The sequence below is a fragment of the Cydia amplana genome, chromosome 18 (genome assembly GCF_948474715.1).
Source record: "Cydia amplana chromosome 18, ilCydAmpl1.1, whole genome shotgun sequence".
NCBI classification, from domain to species: domain Eukaryota; kingdom Metazoa; phylum Arthropoda; class Insecta; order Lepidoptera; family Tortricidae; genus Cydia; species Cydia amplana.
Window position 1 is genome coordinate 2,006,313 of NC_086086.1, and position 20,996 is coordinate 2,027,308.

Genomic DNA, 20,996 nt, shown 5'->3' on the forward strand with positions numbered 1-20,996 from the left:
TCTATATCTATTAAAACAAATTAAATAATTTTCAGAAAAAATATATATAAAATATATAGGTAAATATAGATATCTATATACCGTTCATGGTAATTTGTGCTGACGAATTGCAATCAGGAGTCGGCTTGTTGGCGAAATGGAACATAGACTAACACTAAGTGTTTTATTATTTTGTCATTATCACACAATGTTTTATTTATTTACTCCCTCTCGTATGGGTAATAACACGATTTATGGTCGTATCAAAATAATGTTGCAACCGTATCAAATTATAAAAACAGAATCTATCTCCTGAATAATGAATAGAATAGATACGTTCAGCGGCGATTCTGAAACTTTTCTATTTTACTTTATCGGTGAAAGTTGCCGTTGCCATATTTCGAAAACTGATGTTCACTCAGTTTAATACGGACACAAATAGAGTTAGTTAATAATATGAATTCACCTAGGCACCATTTGTGTGCCTGTTAAACTTTTATTGTCAATAAAGATATTGTTATTGTTATAAATATTGTTATTGCATACAACCAGCTAGAGAACCATGTATTATATTTATATTATATATTCTTTAAGATAAGCTTCGTCTCTCTCTTTGAAAGGACACTAGAAAAGGAGCATAATAAATTGCCAAACAATGTTTTAACTCCATAACTCCAAAGTGATAAACTGATAAAGCCTATAAAATATTATCGTTAAAAGTTACGCGCCTATTCGTGATTGATTCAACGCTTACCCTTTAGCAATTTTCTATTCCTTTTACAATTTTCAATAATATTTTACACATTTTTAAACAGATTATCTCACATTGGTGACACGACAGTTCAGTGCAAAGTGGTTAATGCACCAATAATCTGGTACTGCAAATAGCCTGCAGCAGCAATGCACACTGCTGGTACAATCTGAACGGTACTTTTAACCTCAATCCAAACGTATTTACGATACGCGTGCGGCCTCAGTCACAGAATAAATAAATAGTACTAGGTACAGCAGATTCACTCTCTAACAAAACGCGTCTATTACGACAGATATGAATAGCGCAAGCAGGCTTCCCCGTTCCGTAGCGGTGCGCGGCAACTACCGTAAAATGGGGTGAGTAGGGTCGAAACTGAAATTCAAACCTCGATAACATTTTATATTTACATATGAAAACTGAATGGTGTATATAATAAGTGTTCCGGACGTTTGTATTTTAGTTTTTATTTTATTTTGGGTAGTTCCATTTCATAACTTTGACGATAAAGAGGAAAATCCACCTCACCCCGTAGTGCCTCGTATTTGGGGTGAGAGGGGTTTTCATACAAAGGTGATTTTGGAAGATTGTTGGATCGATTTTTTTTTATTATGCGTATTACTATAGCTCCATTTTAAATTGGGATACATTATTTTTATAGCAGTAGCCTTAAAATCCCTTCTCACCCCCCTCTCAAACCTTCTCTCCCCATTCATAACCCACCTCTCCCCGCGAAACCTACTCACCCCGTTTTACGGTACTATGGCTAGACACCAAAATTGGTGGGGGCCGCATGTACTTGTAGGTGCTTGTAGCGATGCGACGAAATCACGAAGTGAGCCACGCCTGCCTCAGTGTACGCTGCTGCTCAAAGCTTGGCGCCACGCTGCGCTGCACGCGCCGCTAAACGCGCAGCTGAACGCGCAGCTGAACGCTCGGCACTAATGGCTCCTCTACACGATGGGCCAGCACCGGCCACTCCAAGGGACGCAGCCATGCGGTAGAATGAGATGGCAATATCACTTGCTCCCTCTAATGCATAAATGCGTCCCTTGGAGTGGCCGGCGCTGGCCCATCGTGTAGAGACTGTAGAGGAGCCATAGACAGTACACAAAGAATTGCTTTATGCGCAAACCTAGACCCAATTTAAAAACCAGACAAATACGATTCGGACTCGCCCACCGAGGGTTCTGTACTTGTTAGTATATGTTGTTAAAGCTGCAACAGAAATATACCATCTGTGACAACTGTCTAGCTATCACGGTTCATGAGTTACAGCCTAGTGACAGACAGACGGACGGACAGCGGAGTCTTAGTAATAGGGTCCCGTTTTTACCCTTTGGGTACGGAACCCGCAAAAGCAAATAAGTGCAAACAAAAGACGCGCAGCACATAAACCAGTTCAGAACTGTCACGGCCTCATTACACTACGTTTGTTTTGCAACTAGTGGGAACTTTGCGAATTGGTACCTACATAAATAACATTTAAATAGAGCTTTATTTGACCGAGTGTCGGTGTGTACACATGAGACCGCGGATGACAAGGGTCCGTCTGTTTGCTTAGGAAAACAAAATTTAATATCCTATACTGTCTACATGAGCATTTAAACAAACACGAGTGAAGGTAATTTGAACTAGTGGTATTAAAAAAATTCGGGAATGAATTAAAAAGTTTCATTGGATATTTGGACGGTAACACCATTTTGTGACGTGACCAGGTTTTAAAGAACGAGTTTAGTAGGTACTTTTTTATTATTAGGTATTTTCCCGTCTATACTCAGCGATTTGTTCTAGTTTGGTCGTTAAGTCCAAGAAACTTTGGAAATATAATTCAAATAATCTAAGAACGATTACGGAGTTACAAGTAAAAAATGAAGAAAAAACATACTTCAAGTGAGTGAAACCGTTGTCGTATAAATAGTTTAAATATACTTATTCGCGACGATCACAAAACATGTACGAACATGTACAGACAACCACAGCATCACGAAATCTAACAACCCAACTCAGCATAATGCCAGCTAATATGTACGTAGGTACCTAAATTTTAAAACAAAAACATAATTCGATTTTAACTTCAGTTTATGAAACTCACAAATACACGAAGTTAGCATATCTACTAATGAACAGATATTAATGAAATATCTGGGATACCGAGCTTTGCTCGGAAAACATTAAAAACTCAAAAATCCGCGTTTTCCCGGAGATAAGAGCTAGCTAGATCGACTTTTCGTCCCCGGAAACCCGGAATACATATACATATATAATAGGCCTTTACCATCTGTGTCAGATGTTTAAGCAGCATCCCGGTTACGACACTTGTGTTCGTGGCTGAAAAGCCCTATACGAGAGAGGATCCCTCGGCCACACACGCAGCAGGTGTATGCTCCCCCAGGTGGGCGGGGGTTGGAGGCCTGCTCGTGGCGCCTCATGCGTTTTTCTTTTAATGAGGAAAACCAGGCATCGTCGTGCTTGGATTGACCATCATGAATAGCACGACGCCACATGGGTCGGTCTTCGGCCAGTTTCTGCCATTGGTTGCATGAGATGTTAAAAGCAACCATGTCACGTTTCGCGCAATCTTTAAAGCGCAGTATTGGCCGCCCGACCGGTCTTTTTGCATCCGCAACCTCTCCTAGCAAGATTTGGCGTGGCAAACGAGTCCGTTCCATTCGATACACATGCCCAAGCCACCTCAATCGTCTCTTCTTCAGTGTGGCTGTGATACTGGGGAGCTGTGCCTCGCTTAGAACAGACTCATTTGTCACGCGATCCCTCCATGTGATGCCAAGTATGCCCCGCAGACAGCGCATATGAAAGGTGTTCAGCCGGCGTTCTTGTTTTGCGTAAGTCGTCCAGGATTCCGCTCCATACAGAAGTGTGCTCAGGACACATGCTTGGTAAATAAGCATTTTCGTTTTTACCGTGAGATGTTTGTTGTCCCAAGCCCTTGCACGGAGCCTCCCGAACGTAGTGGCTGCTCTGCCGATGCGGGAGTCGATCTCTGCGTCAAGCGAGAGATTGCTCGACACAAGCGAACCAAGGTAGCAAAACTTGCTGACCACCTCGAGAGGTGCGCCGTTAAGCATGATCGTTGGCTGTTCTGAACATCCTTGCGCTAGTATGGTGGTTTTCTTGCCATTAATGGACATGGAAAATAGGTCACAAGCTCTTGAAAATTTATCCATGATGGCCTGCAGCTGAGACTGACTGTGAGCGACGAAAGCAGCATCGTCAGCAAAGAGAAGGCTGTCTGCATAAAAGTCCTCCCTATAACGCTTGGACTTAAGCCTCGTTAGGTTGTACATCTGACCATCGGATCTTGTATACAGGCGTATGCCCTGTAGATCGTTTCCAAAAGCAACCTTCAAGAGTACAGAAAAGAATATTCCAAAGAGAGTAGGTGCCAATACACAACCTTGTCGAACACCTCGGCGTACGTCGAAGGGAGCAGATGTTTCGCCATTGTAAAGGATTGTGGCTTCCATACCCTCGTGGAATGATTGTACTATCTTCAGGAGCTTTGGAGGGCAACCGATACTGTCAAGAACCGAGTATAGCCCCTCTCGGCTCACAGTGTCAAATGCCTTATTGAGGTCGACAAAAGCTACGACAAGAGGACTGCTTTGCTCCCTACATTTTTCCTGTAACTGTCTCAGTGAAAATATCATATCGACAGTTGACCGTTGGGCCCGAAAGCCGCATTGTGCCTCTGGGTATACGCGGTCAGCCAGCTTTTGTAGTTTAGCCAAGGTGGCCCTAGCAAAAGCTTTGCCGACGATACTAAGGAGGGATATTCCACGGTAATTGTTACAGTCACCGCGGTCGCCTTTGCCTTTGTAAATAGTGACGATATTAGCATCGCGCATATCTTGAGGAACGCAACCCTGTTCCCAACATTTGGTCAGGTTGTTATGAAGGACGGGAAGGATGCACTTAAGCTTGACGATTTCGGTGCACACTTCGTCTTTGCCCGGACTTTTACCGTTCTTAAGCTGCTTGACGGCCACGTAGTTCCTCTACGGTAGGTGCGGAGTCTAATTCGTGCCAAGTATCCAGGATAAATACATAAATAAATAAATAAATATACAAGAATTTCTCGTTTAAAGGTATAAGATAAACACAAAGATATGACAAATAACTAACCTAAGATTAATCTAAAACCCGTTTAGCGCTATGCCGGGTCCATACGTCCTCATCAGGTCATCACACTAGCAGGGCGTTGCCCAATGCCCCGGTGTACGAGTATGGCGATTGAGATCTGACAGCTACCAAATTGTGCAAATAAATCTTTGTTTCACATTCGTTTATTCAAGCACAAATGCATAACTATACGAGTCCAACGCGTGGTTTATTAACGCACTAACATTAAATTTACTAAAAGTATATTTACAATGAAGCCAGAGCAAAGTTACACTGTAAATATGTAAATATATCCAACTAGAAACACAAATACATGTCGACCATTGTATGTGTGTCATGTCTAAACAGAAACACATTTGACACAGTTAAGGAAAATAATTACTGCATTTTACAAATACAGAGTGGAAAGGCTCCGAAATTTCTAGGGTAGAATACTTTAATAGGAATAAGGCCAGAATAGTTTCTATGGTTTATAGTAAAGTATACAATTTAGAAGAGCTGATACCGTCAAACTAGAAAACCTTGGCAGTTTTAAAAACAAAAAAAAACTGATTTCTTTTAAATATTTTTATTATAATGATTTAATATTCATTTCAGGGTTCATGTGACTCTGAAAGAGCTGGCAACGCGCGTGTAACTCGATTAGACGAGCAAGCATTGACGTACGAGTATATCTCAGGACTGGCCTTACGGCAGGGGGGTGTCACTCCGCAGTTTAGGTACATTTGGCCGGCGCGCCCATCGGACAGGCGTATGGCAGTGGGCTGCCGCTCGGCGTGCACAATACGTGGCGCTCGTGCAAAATTTAAAATAGGTACACAATGGCTTCGAAACTTACTTCCGTGAGAATCAGACATACTATCTCCGGATAAAAAATGTATGTTTACATAATCAACGTTTGTAATTCCTACATATTTATCTTAAAAATAATAAATCAGTGGGTATAGGTATAAAAACTTGTCAAGTGATAACCCCGTGCCGACACTCGCAGCTCGGTCATAAAACTGCGGCGCGCAAAGGAGATTCACGGTTCGTGCGCGGTTATAAGTTTCAATGTTGCTTGCAGGCGGCGATATAGGTGTAATTTTATACCTAAATCTGGCTTTTGTGAAAGAGTGAATTTTCTGTACGGTAGTACTATTAGTTATTCTGTGCTTACGGGCAATAAGAATGGGGCCAGTACAGCGGTGTGACACCGCTACAACGCGATTGGTTGATGAGTTCGCATCAGGCGCGCGATTGGTCGCAATTCAGTTGCGTTAGACTGCACGATTGGCTCGAATTCGTGAGTGACACCGCTGAACTAGTACCATTTTTAGTGCTCGTAAGGCCCGTCCTGAAATATACGTCAATGCGTGCAAGTGCTCACAGGCTGCGATGGTTGCTTAACATTAGACGAGTCAGTGGGTGTTGTTTACCGTAGTGACATAAAATATTTAGGAAACAGTGAATTCGCTCTATCAATATCAACATCGGGCAGTTGAAACAATTGGGCAATAGTTATGTACATAATAATATCACATTTTAGTTATGGTATACTAACAAACAATGCCCTTTACAATTGTGAAAACCGCCGTAAACTGGTATTCAGTTATAACTGCAAACTAATTGTATTGTTGTTGTTGTAGTTATAATATTTACTATAACGCACGTTATAGTTTAAACACAGTGTCTGCAGAAAATAAAATACGATATAGTTAGTAGATATTACTATTTCCGCAAAAACTAGTGTTTGATAAAAAGTCCTTCACTGTAATATCAGGTTTAAGACTGTAATACCGCCTCGCTGAATTGTCTTATGCCAAGCAATGTGCCTTAGGTTCTCGTATTTATAGTAATGCAAAACGTTTACCCTCTTATTCCTCTTAAACCTCAATTAGCTAATAATCGTTTGTCCTTATCTTCGTTTCGTTTGTAAATCGTTTGTTCTTTTGACGACCGGTCTGGCCTAGTGGGTAGTGACCCTGCCTGTGAAGCCGCGGTCCTGGGTTCGAATCCCGGTAAGGGCATTTATTTGTCTGACGAGCACAGATATTTGTTCCTGAGTCATGGTTGTTTTAATACATAGTTTGTTTAAATACATAGAGTATTTAAGTATTTGTATATTATATATATCGTTGTCTGAGTACCCACAACACAAGCTTTCTTGAGCTTACCGTGGGACTTAGTCAATCTGTGTAATAATGTCCTATAATATTTATTTATAAAAAAAAAAAAAAATATTATCTGTCATTTTTACTTAATGTAAAACCTAATTTAACTAAATAAGTCGTAAAGTTTTATGAATAAGGGGGTTAGTCTACAGACTGTTAACAATATTCCGTGCTTGTTATCTGGCAGTGTGTTTTTCAAGTGGAAATAGGTCAGATGCTTATCCTTGCTGATATATGCATGATACAAATCTGAAGGCACTTGCGTTTGTTTTACACGATTCTAGTCCAAACTAAGTAAAATACAGAGCAGCAGGTTTTGGATAACAAATAAAAAAATCCTTTACATTAAATAAAGTTATCTTAACGGATAATATCGCGTAAAATTAATTTAAAATACATCCGAAAGTTTCGAAACCTTTACAGCGTTCGTGGTTAATGGAAAACCGAGGAAGATCCCCTCTTTTGTGGGAAAGCCCGACAGGTTCGATCTACTTTGATATATATTTATGACACATATAAAGTTCAAAATTGCTCGGCCCCCTAGGCCCGTTCACAGCTCTGTCAAAATTACCTACAATGTACAAAACAATCCACATACAAAAATTAAGTATTAAACAATAGGTAAATATACATTTTAAAGCTAGCTAATTATTAAAATTATAATTTAAGTAACTCTATACTAACCTGTTAACACGTTTCAACACTATGGTCTCACAGTCCTATGTCTTGTTTGTTCCTTTATTAGATGGACTCGTGGATCCCAGAATTGGTGGTACTGGAAGGTCTGACTGGTGGTACAGAAAAGCCATCTTCTGTATAAGAGAGAGGATAGGGAGAGGACCTCTGATACTCGCGCGGGTTCGTACCTGGTGCAAAGGTTGGCCATCGCTATCCAACGTGGCAACGTGGCCAATGTGATGGGCACCTTTGCACCCGGCACAGCTCGCGGAGGTCTTTTTGATTAGTTTATTTGTAGTGTATTAATTAATTCTCATAATCATTTATTTACAAACAAGATATATACAGTGTATTACTAAAAGAAATTAAAAACTAGCTTAAATCTAAAATAGGCCCTTGAGGCATTGTACCAAGGATGCTGGCGACATTTCCTTAATTAATTTAGATATTTTTAAGTATCAGTTATCATAACATTCTAGGAATATATCGCTTCTCCTACTTTTTTTAGTATCCACACTACTCGCAATTTTTCTTTTCTTTATGTTCACGTATGAAAATGTTTTTTAAGTAATTATCATACTTATAGGTATAATCACAACCTTTCCAAACTACTTAATCCGTACATCCGTAAAGTGATTCCTTCAGCACAGGTTAACATCACGTAGGAAAAGCTTAATCTAGTGATTAGTGGAGGCAAAAGCATTTGGCTATCTTGTCACGTATTGCTCAATCTGCTTAGTAGGAACACCTCTGGACCCTTTTATTTGGGTCGCCCTTAGTTAGATAGAAACTGATCCTGAGATAAACACTGTAGGCTTGGCAAATCAACGTCTTATATCAGTGTGTTTCATAGGCTGATACGTCTTTTAGCAAAAACTAGTGAGCCGCCCCGGCTTTGCATGGGTTACACAAATTATACACCTAAAGCTTCATCAAGAAACCACTCTATTGATTGGTGAAAACCGCATGCACTTTTATCTCAATTACTCTTAAAATATACCTACTTCTGTTAAAAAAATTTCTCGTCAGGTCTTTTGGCTATATCACAAGCTATATTATACTAAACCGTTAATTCTATTGCATGCAGGCTAGCGATACAAAACTGAAAATAAATGAAAATTTAACATGTGTTTGTTATTTTGTTTCTATCGAACCAACTTTTTAAGTAATTGGTTAGAGTCTGCCCACTTGGTCCGCTAAATAACTAGCTATTCCTGGAAAAAGACGTGTAATTAAAATGTTACCAGAATTTTAGTAATATGTATAACTACTACTTTACCAGAATTATTGCGATGTGTAAATACATATTTATTACAGGTACATACAGGGTGCTTCCTGTAACAAGAGCAATAAATTAAACTAAAGGCTGTACTCCTTAAACTGACCAACATTTGTTCAGCAACTTTTAAAAATTATGAATTCTTTAGACTTCCTCTTTTTCATACAAAATAAATATTGCGCTGACATCAGTGTGTTTGACGTTGCTTGTCACGCTTTAAACATAACAAAATTTGCAATACATTGCGTCTTAGAATAAATTTTAAAGTGTAATAAAAAGCAAAAGATGAGTTATTTTCAAAAGTTGCTGAACAAATGTTGGTCAGTTTGAGGAGTACAGCCTACAGTTTAATTTATTGCTCCTGTTACAGGAAGCATCCTGTATAGTTGGGTAAAACATAAGGTTTAGATACTCGTTGACACGACCTATTTTTGGTTGAACAGTTTTAAATGAACACGCCAACCTTTTTATCAACTTATACAGCTGCCAAAACGGACAGCTTTTTGAAAGCGTCAGTCCATTTGTGCTATTTTGCAACACCGGAAACTGTCGCGTATTAATTAATCACGTATCCGGGTTGAATTGTTTTTGGGGCCGTATTCTCTTTTTTTATACATTTGATGACACTAAAGGTTCGTAAAATTTTAACAGGTGTCCGTAGCATATATTAAAGCTTGTATATGACATATGCGTTTTGCGTTGGCTACCCTTTTAAAACCTGCACGCACACGCATCTCTCGAAGGTTACATTTTGTTTACTTACGTAATTACTTAGGTACATCCACTGACTCTTGGCTTCCTGGCACAAGAGAACGCCACTTATTATTCTGCGCCACTTCACGCCAGTTGGGTTCTCGAACGAACAGGTCTTTTAGGTCTTCGTCACTCCAGCAGCGGTATCTGAGCCGCCCGATCGGACGTTTTCCACCCAGGAGTTCTACACACACACAAAAAGTCTCGAAGGTGTAACCTGTAGTTAATATAACTAGGTAGGTATTGTACTATAGTTAAACAACTTTACCACCAACCGTGAACAAAACCCAGAGACCCGTAGATAGGAACAGTCGCCATCAGATATATTGGCGCTGCCAAAGTGCTCATAAATGTGTTCACATATATTATAGAATAGAATAGTTTTTTATTCGTAAACAATCAGACAATAGACAAAATTACATAAAAAGAACATACCGTAAAATGGGGTGAGTAGGGTTCGCGGGGAGAGTTGGGTTATGAATGGGGAGAGAAGGGATGAAAGGGGGGTGAGATGGAATTTTAAGGCTACCGCTACAAAAATAATGTATTCCAATTTAAAATGGAGCTATAGTAATACTTATAATAAAAAAAAAATCGATCCAACAATCTTCCAAAATCACCTTTGTATGAAATCCCATCTCACCCCAATTACGAGGGACTACGGGGTGAGATGGGATTTCCTGTTTATCGTCAAAGTTATGAAATGGAACTACCCAAAATAAAATAAAAACTAGACTACAAACGTCCGGAACACTTATTATATACACCATTCAGTTTGCATATGTAAAAATAAAATGTTATCGAGGTTTGAATGTCAGTTTTGCCCCTACTCACCCCATTTTACGGTAGTGAAAATAAAGTGTCACGAAATGGCCCCATCTCATATGTTTGAGCATCTAGGCCGCTCCTATATCTGATAGCGACTGTATGGGTGGTTCCCTTATTAACTTCAAGAAAAGTCCACCGCGGTTTATATCGCTATAAACCAATATGCCATCGCCAACTGTGCACAAAGCACAAAGCCAATTGCTGCGCCTGTCCGGTTATCTGACGGAGAAAAGGTCTATTATTGTATTTGGCACTCCTTTTGTGCGTTATCAATGTAGTTGTAGTATCTCTAAGATAGATGTACTTTGTTTGAGGTTTTATTAAGTAGAGTGGGACAAAATGAGTTGATAAAGAATTTTTTGGGACTCTAAACGAGTATTTTACAAAATATAGGTTTAAGTAAAATTAAAAGTACAATTATTTAAAACAAAACGCATCATCTTCAAAATATCACTTTCGTTTGTACCTATTTTACTTTTTCAGCATCTTCCAACACGCACCTGGACTTCATTAGTCAATCAAGGATTACAACCGTATTATGACCACCCACTTCCTATAGTAAATCAGCAATTAAGATACCAGCACCGATACCGAGCCCAATACATTCATTACTGTCTTTAACGGCCTATAATTGCCAGCAGAACCATTATGTGAGCTTTGCGGGAAAAATATAACGTTATTCCGAAATATTGCTTTTGTTCAAATGTAGATAAAGGTTTTACATTAAGTCAGGTTGGATTCATTGTTTCTTTGAAAGGGATTTACTCTAATAATATATTTAGGCTTTAATTTAGTCAATGTACCGTTTCGATTTAAGTCTGCAATTGAAAAGATAATTTGGGTTGGCCATATTTAATTTCATATGTTATTTTTGAAGAAAAAACTAACGAAGGTGACCGAATTGACTGCTGATTTTGACCTAAGTCTAACTCGTCGTCGTCGAGGTGGTGTAGGTAAATATACAGCATGAGGCCTGTAACACGGGCGAAAAATTAAAACGTAAATTCTACTCCTCAAACTAGACAATGTTTGTTCAACGACTTTTAAAAATGTGGTTTGGATTTTAAAACACTTTAAAATTTATTCGAACACGCAATGTATTACGAAATTGATTATGCCTGTACGGTGACAAGACTGACAGGCAATGTCAATTAGACGGAATTTAAAGTACATTGAAAATATTATTTAGTTGGTTTGAAAAAGGGACAATCTTAAGACTCCATAATTTCAAAAAGTTGTTGAACAAAAGTTTTATTGTTTGAGGAGTAGAATCTACGTTTTAATTATTCGCCCGTGTTACAGGCCACAATACATGCTGTATTTTGTGGCACGTTGGCTTGTAAAGACGTTTGTGAACTCGATCGTAGAAGATCTTAACCCTTTATAAGGCATAAAGGTCTCAAAAATTATGAAAAATTGAACCTTATCACTGTGAGACAAAGTTCAAGATCATGTGGGAAATATGTTTAATATGAATATGATTTTGAGAAAGATGAAGTGGAAGGTTAAGTAGTAAGTACGAATGTATAGTCAGTCAAGCAGGATATGTCAGTAGAAATGTAAAGCAAACTAAAATATCTCTAGGAAAAAAAACAAAAGCAGCAATGTAAATACATCGACCAACGATAAAATGTAAACGAAACAATTCCACAGATAAGATATAAATAAATAAATGACACGCGATGATTTTCGAACAATTCAAACGTAGTGTTGTTAACCCGCGATTTTTCAAATTTGCCGCCTTTTTCTACTGACAAGATTTGCTTGACCAAGTACACTAAATCTATTTAATTTTAAAGATAACTTTAGTGCATTAACACAAGGATACACGTGGAAGTCGTCAGAATGCATATATGCCTTGTTGTCTCGAAAGTTTCCCTTCAGATAAACATGCAGAGCTGTATGTGACGGTAGATGCATTAGGGTAAACTTTTAATGAGTTTTGTGAAGAGGAAAGGAATACATTTACGAATTCGACGATTAACACAAAAGTGTTTATTATAACTTCCATTTCTTAAGATTCATTGTTGGTGTCGTTATCTGAATAAAAAAAAACAATTATTAATTTTTGCTAATTTAAGTCTAGCGTTTCGTAAAATTAAATCGTAATAATTGTTTTGTTAAGTACCTACCTGAAACAATATCTGAAGAAAAACAGGTAGTTAAGTAGCATGTAACAAGTGAGGCTTTCACAAAAACATATTACCTAAATTAAGACAACATGTTTAGATCTAAATTATTTTATTACGACCTTGAAGGTCAATCACCAAGACGGTCGGTTTCGTATTTTGATAGAACAAATACTCATCTCCAAAGTTCGACTCAATACGCATACACATGTATCTTACAAAATCTTAACATCATGACAGATCGTACCAAAACCGGACGTACAGTCGCCATCAGATATATCGGAGCGGCCGAGGTGCTCATAAATATCTGAACGCGACTCTAAGGCCTTAAGGTGTTCAGATATTTGTGAGTGCCTTGGCCGCTGAGATATATGGTGACTGTACAACGCTCATGAATATTCGTTTACATGTTTCATTAACATATTCGTAATGGATGCATGTAATGTGCTGGTTTGAGCTCGTCTGTTGCACTTGTAACGCTTGTTGGGAGCTCGACACAGCATGCGTACAATAGGGGAATTCAGAGTAATATGGGTACCCGGGGCAATATGTTTTTTTAGCCTTAGTAAATTTCTAGATTGGATTTTTTTCTCGAGAAATATTTTTCTTAAACTGAATGATAGGTATGCAATTATCTGAGCAAAAGGCTTCCCCCAGTGATCTCTACAACAACCAAATAAATTAAATCAATAAAACCCTATTTTTATAATTTAACTGGTAATAAATAGAGCACATCACAAAATAACCTTTTCAGATAAATAACAACAGATTGCGTGCATTGAATTATTACTTATAATAATGTATGTACGTACTCGTATGTACCCACCTTTATTAGTATTCTATCGATATTTTAATTAAACAAATACTATTTAAGTGGTTTATTATTAATTTTATTAAAACTATTTTTATTTGCTGTTACTATCTATCTGTAAAAAGAAAAAAGTGAAGAAACGAACTATTATCTAATTTAAGAATAGCGGGCAATTATGTTAACTTCTTTGATGACAGTCTCAGCTCTCATTCTAGCGCACTTTATTGCAAAATAAAATAACTAAACATTTTCTCGAAGTTCGGACCTTGCACTTTGAAATGGCCTCGGGCAGTTTCTTCAAGAAATCTTGCTTTAGAGAAATAAAGACCTATCTGACTGTAATACTCATAGTTACATGAATCTTTGCTATCTTGAGCACCAGATTGAAGTTCTGTAATAAAAATACTAAGGACGCTCGAAGCTTTTTTTCTACATAATCTAGCACTCCGTTTATTTTATAATCTTTACGCTTAACAGTGCACGGTGGTCTGGCTAGTATTCATAATTCAAAAAAATGCAGGTTTCATTTTCAAATATAGAATGCCGTCATGTCATTGGCCCATAAATGTACTATAATTAACTATAAATAGATCCCGCATAACTATTTGTTTTCATTCCTTAAGGAAACTCTAAAGTGAACACAACTTTCGTTTGCACGCACACCCTTATCAGTGACTCATTAAATGACCGCTCATTAGCGGCTATCTTTAGAAGTTTGTGATAAAAGTGACCATTCATAATAATGGAGCTTCAAGAATCAGGTATGTTGTTTTATATTATATTACTTATTTGACATTTTTATTAAAAATATAGATATAACGATGGGTCTACGCCACGACATTATTTTATTTCAAAATTATTCAAAATTGTAATTTACTCAAACTTTTAACTATGTGCTTAATGATGAATAATGATATTTTTTTCTTAATTAAGAAGTCAAATGTGTCTAGACTAACGGCCATAACTCATTGTCTGCGGAAATTTGCAGAGTGTCTAGTTACAGGCCTTCTACGCCTGCGTAGGCCTAAGTGTAGCAACGCTACGCAAACCTTACGATTATGTTTATTGACGTTGTTTTATTTTTTCAGATATGCAGTACATCGGATCCTTTTCAAGGGGTTTTATATTTGAACTATGGCAGTCTTCGAGTGGTTCAGACGCAGAAAAACGCCGTCAAGTGTTACAACAGCTAATATACATGGTGCCGGATGCAGAAAACATAGATACTGCCAATTTGGAGAAGTTATCAAGTATATTTGCCAACGACTTACCGTTTTATGGAAATCTGCATTTCGAAAAAAAAGCACCGTGTTGAATAAACATTCCAAGTGGCTGAGTGAAAAAGAAAGTGTAAATCTTCCGAAATTATCCATATTAAACGAAAACAAATAAGTTAGACTTACATTTAGGTACGACCTCGTCAACAGAAAGTGTTTTAGTGTTAGATAATAAGTTAAAAAGGCATTAAAAAGAGCTTATTGATAGATTTGGTACAATTTTAAAGTGTATTAATTCCGGGTACAAAATAAATTCTGTGAAATACAATGATTATGCGTTAGAAATGGCCCGGAAATGTATAGAAGAATATGAATGGTACTATATGCCAGCTTCTGTTCATAAAGTAATAGTTCATGGAGCTACAGTGATTAACCACGTGATGTTACCAATAGTAGAGAGCTTTCAGAAGAAGCTGCTGAGTCCACAAATAAAAATATTAAGCAGTTCAAGCTTAACAATACTCGGAAGATGTCACGCACCAAGACGAATACGGATCTTTTAAATGGTCTCCTATCGGACCCTATGATTGGGCCTTGGGAAACCACCTAAGAAGAAAAAACAATCGTTGTCACAATATGTACTTAGTTTATTGGCTGTTTAAATAATATTTTAGATTATTTTGAAGTATTGATTAGTCTAAATTAGTTTTTTAAGGTGGCCGAGACGTGACGTGATAAAATTTTGTGTTGCACAATTTGTACGATATTTGTATCTCTGTAAATATATAAGTTTTAATTTTAAATATATGTTTTTTACATTATAATTAATATTAAGTATTAGTTTTATCATATTATTGAAGAATACGTTGTAATATATTTTTTTATTGTATTTTTATAAGGCTTTAAAATTGTATGTATTCTGCATATTTTTTTTGTCATCATTTGATTTTTTTTAATGATAGTATATACAAAGTAAAACTTCTTATTACTGTTTTTTTATTAGACCCTAAAACAACAAACATATACGTATTTTTATTTTAAACATATCTTTGATACTTTTGGAGAAATCGATTTTTGACACTCTCTCCATACAAGCCGAACCACCGTGCAGTGGGAATTTTAATCTATTACTTCTGTTAGATTTAAAAAATACTCTAGCTGATAAAATGATTTCAAGATAAGATAAGATAAAGATAGTTTATTCAAGTAGGCATATTACAATGCGCTTATGAACGTCAAATAAAGCTACACCACCGGCTCCAACCCTACACCTCTGCCTCGAGAAGATTTAAATCCCCCCTCAATTGGAGGAGGGTATCCCAATATGGGACCGGCAACAAACGGGCAACAAGGATTTCATATGATGGCGACTGCACTGATTTCAGTTGTAATTGGAACGTTATAAGTTATTTTTAGAAGTCGCTGAACAAATATTGGACAGTTTGAGGAGTACAGCCTACAGTTTAATTGCTTCTTTTATAAGCAACACCGGTATAAAAAGGAAATACATAACAGTGACATAGGCCACTCTCGCTGCTACGACGCTGCGCTAGCAACGCTGCAGTAGTGATCTGAATATCACTTGATTTAAAGATGTTTAGCGGTTTGCGATACAATTTAAAAAAAAGCGGCCAAGTGCGAGTCGGACTCGCCCATGAAGGGTTCCGTAGCAGCAAGTAATTGAATGAAAGGTAAATTGCGGTTTACGATTTATGACGTATAAAAAAAAACTACTTACTAGATCTTGTTCAAACCAATTTTCGGTGGAAGTTTTCATGGTAATCATATATTTAATGGTATGGTAATGGTACATCATATTTTTTTTTTTGTTTTATCATTCTCTTATTTTAGAAGTTACAGGGGGGAGGGGGACACACATTTTACCAATTTGGAAGTGTCTCTCGCGCAAACTATTCAGTTTAGAAAAAAATGATATAAGAAACCTCAATATCATTTATGAAGACCTATCCACACTGCCGTATTCGAACTTCAAGATATTCACAAGAGACGACACGTACTAGATCCATTCTAGATACTATAACAGTTTGATTTCAACTAGTTCTCTTTTGCAGCGCAATTCGGGCAACCAATGTCACTTTTACGTTAGACAGAGTTAAATATCTATTAGATGTGAATTGGATCTCTATATCATATCTTGTAGAAATCGTTTAAGAGTATCTCCAGAATCGCGCAAATGTCAAATTTGACGGGTTAGATCTTAAACATATCGTTATCGTATCTTGGCGATGTCTAAAAGATATCTAGCAGATGTCTATTTCAAAATCCGAATCGGGCCCATAGATACCCCACACGTATGGGTTTGATGAGAAAAAAATTTTTGAGTTTCAGTTCTAAGTATGGGAAAAAAAACTACTTACTAGATCTCGTTCAAACCAATTTTCGGTGGAAGTTTGCATAGTAATGTACATCATATATTTTTTTAGTTTTATCATTCTCTTATTTTAGAAGTTACAGGGGGGGTAAGTACACATTTTTCCACTTTGGAAGTGTCTCTCGCGCAAACTATTCAGTTTAGAAAAAAATGATATTAGAAACCGCAATATCATTTTTGAAGACCTATCCCCACACGTATGGGTTTGATGAAAAATATTTTTTTGTGTTTCAGTTCTAAGTATGGGGAACCCCAAAAATTTATTGTGTTTATTTTTGTGTGAAAATCTTAATGCGGTTTACAGAATACATCTACTTACCAAGTTTCAACAGTATAGTTCTTATAGTTTCGGAAAAAAGTGGCTGTTACATACGGACGGACAGACAGACATGACGAATCCATAAGGGTTCCGTTTTTTGCCATTTGGCTACGGAACCCTAATAAATTGTATTGGTTATTGGGTTTAAATTGTGACCTATTTCGTTTTTGCTCCAAAATCTAAACGACCACTATCTGACGACATCCCTCACAATAATACGGATAGGTGTTTAAAACAATTTTTTGAAGGCGTTCTTTTACAAAATATGTAACTTTTAAGAAAAAAAGCCAGTAAACAAGAGCCAAGTAGGGATATAAAAAATTCTTATACCGAACCACACTCTCGCCATGTTACACGCTACATTTCCCAAGTCAATTCACGAAACCTTTTTTCTCATAAGCCACGAATCGATAGCTTATAAAGGCGTTTTCAGATCTCCAGGTGCGTTCGTGACACGTCGGATATTAATTCGTGATGGATCTCTATTCCACGGACCCGCATTTTAATGTTCGCGAGTTTTCGACAGCTGTCGGCGCTATTCAGTACATAATTGATGCAAGGGATTAGTGCGTAGTGTGATTTAGACTGGGACAGGCTTAACCACATTATTCATTCAGTTTGAGCGATTAAGACTTCGTCCATTGGTCCACTTGTTTTATTACATGTTATTAATAGTTTGACAGATTATTAATGTTGAATTCTATTTGATTAAGTTTCCGATTTGTCTTTCCCCGGCAGCTATTTTGAAAAGTATATGTTTTGATACCATTTTAATTTATAACGCCAGGGGGTGGGTTGTTTATAGGTAAGGTCTCGTAAGCGTGAAAATTTTCTATGCCAATTTCAGCCTGGCTTAACAACGGCATACAATTTGTTTTTTACTCTTGGCGATGCGTCAGCGTCAAATGAAAATTCCCTTTTGACCACTTTTTAGTACCATATATCAATTGCCCTGCAAATAATAACATATTATTGATAACAAATCAAGAACTATGTTTACAGTCGAAATGCCTCTTTTATTTGTGAAAGCGAGAGCGACGATTTGATTATTTTGATTTTAAATATACGTTTCTGAATTATCATCTTCCTCGCGTTGTCCCGGCATTTTGCCACGGCTCATGGGAGCCTGGGGTCCACTTGGCAACTAATCCCAGGAATGGGCGCTAGTTTTTACGAAAGCGACTGCCATTTGGCCTTCCAACCCAGAGGGGAAACTAGGCGTTACTGGGATTAGTGCGGTTTCCTCAGGACGTTTTCCTTCACCGAAAACTGACTGGTAAATATCAAATGATTCGTACATAAGTTCCGAAAGACTCATTGGTACGAGTCGGGGTTTGAATTTGAACCCGCGACCTCCGGATTGCAATTCGCACGCTCTTACCGCTAGGCCACCAGCGCTTTCAAGTATTTCGTTTTCGTTTCTGAATACAGAAGTAATTAAATATTTTTGGACTTCAAAGCCATTACTAATGAAAGCCAGCGAGGGACCGGCTCAAAGGCCTTCGAGGACTGTTACGTACATCTTTGAGAAACACCAATGGGATGCTTAATCGTGTTCAATTGCTAAAAAAAGCCTTCAAGAGAGGCGCACAAGGACCCACTTAAATACTCCAAGGCGGTTCAAAGAAGTTCAAGACTTGGCTGCTGATTTTTAGGGTTCCGTAAGGGTAAAAACGGGACCCTAATGTCTGTCTGTCTATCATCAGGCTGTATCTCATGAACCGTGATAGCTAGACAGTTGATGTTTTCACAAATGATGTACTTCTGTTGCTGCTATAATAACATATACTAATAACAGAATAAAATAAATATTAAAAGTGGGGCTCCCATACAGCAAGCGTGATTTATTTGCCGTTTTTTGCGTAATGGTACGGAACGCTTCGTGCGGAAGTCCGACTCGCACTTGGCCGGTTTTTTTTCCTTTAGGCACTCTCGTTTTGAACTTTCCGTCGAATAATAATGGACCGATATAACTAAAACCTATCCTTTTCTAAATAAAATCATAAGCTGTTATGCATACGGTTGAAAATTGAATAACTGAATGCATTGTAAGAACGCGTGCCCATTGAATAACATGTTTTTACATTAGATACTTTTAGGGTTTCGTAGCCAACATAGAACCTGCAAATGTGAACTCCAGCTACCTTAAGGATGACTCACGCTAGACCGGGCCGTGCCCGGGCCGACGCGTCCGACACGTCATTTTCTATGACGGTTGATCGGTGATCACGTAGTGCTTTCCATAGAAAACGAAGCTCCGGAAGCTCTGGCCCGGCCCCAGCCCGGTCTAGCGTGAGTCATCCTTTACTGTCGAGAAATGACTGCTACGGCCTTGATGCGGGCGCTATATTTGTCTATTCACTTGAGAAAGCGTTGGTCCTTACTGAAAATCAGCGTCGCACACCTACTGCCGTATTCGAACTTTAAGATATTCACAAGATCTATTCTAGATACGTTATAGTTTAGATTTCAACTAGTTCTCTTTACCAATGTCACTTTTACGTTAGATAGAGTTAGATATCTAATAGATGTGAATTAGATCTTTATGCCATATCTTGTGGAAATCGTTCAAGAGTATCTCCAGAATCGCGCAAATGTCAAATTTGACAGGTTAGATCTTAAACATATCGTTATCGTATCTTGGTGATGACTAAAAGATATCTTATAGATGTCTATTTCAAAATCCGAATCGGGCCCCTAGCTGACTGAGTGTAGTTTTAAGGTTATATTATTGTGCTAATAAATGCTTTCTTCTTCTTCTTCGTCTTCTTCATAAATTGAGTGACGTTTCAACTTTGCGTTTCAATCCGTCACAATTTTTACGAGTATCAAAGAAATAAGAATAAGAAGGTTTTTATTGTCCATTGTGTATACTGTGTAAGATGATCTTACAAATAATAAATAGTATCAACAGCTGCCCTTTGCGAACATACAATACAATTCTTAAAACTACTTATAAACTAAATATTATACTACATTAACTAAATTATTTACAGTTCGTTGTCACATGCATCGTCAAAAAATTCTTTAAGATTGTAATACTCCTTCTCAATCAGCCATTTCTTTAATTTATACTTAAAAATATTGCCTTGCAACATTTTGAATTCATTCGGTATTTCATTAAATACACGTATAGCTGTTAAAAATGTGCTCTTGTAATACATTGTATTGTTAGCAACTGGACGTATTAAATTAAATTTAATCGACAGATACAGCGGTGATATCAATGCCGCAGCAGTAAAGACGGAACAGTAGTGTAACTGCAGTTGACATCCGAACGTCTTTATTCTTCTTCACACCACCTCGGTTCCCGTATTTTAAAAAAAGCACTTGTTTACTGTGTCCGTCAAATAAACGGCAAGGTCAAATGCACACCCTTTTTAGGGTTCCGTACCTCGATAAGGAAAAAACGGAACCCTTACAGGATCACTCGTGCGTCTGTCTGTCCGACCATTCCCCCTCCTTTATCTCCGAAACTACTGGGTCTAAAATAAAAATAAAAAATACACAAAATAGTTCTTAACTTACACATGACAGGAAAACCTATAGATACTTGGTGAAGCA

General features: G+C 37.6%; 1 long non-coding RNA gene across 1 annotated transcript in view; it reads right to left on the minus strand.

The window, feature by feature from the left end:
• The window catches only part of LOC134656295 (uncharacterized), a 551,434-nt gene that overhangs the window by 316,072 nt on the left and 214,366 nt on the right, over positions 1–20,996 (minus strand). Inside the window, exon 2 of the long non-coding RNA XR_010097502.1 lies at positions 16,665–16,685. This is a non-coding gene — a long non-coding RNA (uncharacterized LOC134656295). The remainder of the gene's footprint in view (positions 1–16,664; positions 16,686–20,996) is intronic.